Source organism: Odontomachus brunneus, unplaced genomic scaffold (assembly GCF_010583005.1).
Source record: "Odontomachus brunneus isolate Ranch 3 - 2012 unplaced genomic scaffold, Obru_v1 Obru_scaffold_185, whole genome shotgun sequence".
Lineage (NCBI taxonomy): Eukaryota > Metazoa > Arthropoda > Insecta > Hymenoptera > Formicidae > Odontomachus > Odontomachus brunneus.
In genome coordinates, this window is record NW_022639635.1 from 493,685 (window position 1) to 494,081 (window position 397).

A 397-nucleotide genomic window follows, 5' to 3' on the forward strand; every position below is an offset into this window, starting at 1 on the left:
CCCCGGGGGGTTGACGACTCCCCAGAAGATAGTGTGGGACTCTCCCCCCCTCTGCATTCATACAACCACAGATAGGAGGGCCTACCCACTAAAACCCCTGCCGGGTCCCTTTCTCGGCGGCCATAATGAGAACGCTCTGGGTAGCTTTTCGTATCCTTCCGGGGCGCCCTCGGCCGCCAGAGGCTTGCGCCTTTCATTCCCGGGCCGGAGGGTGGGTGCCGCTAATACTAGCGACACCCGCCTCCGCCACCGGTGGGCGGCGGAGGTATGCCCTCCAGCCGGCTTCCGTCATACCCCACACTGCGCAGCCCATTCCTCACTGGATGGGGCGGGGCCGGTTCGCCACCCGGTCTCCCGCCCCCCGTTCCGAGGTCCCGACCGAATTACTGGGGGGGGG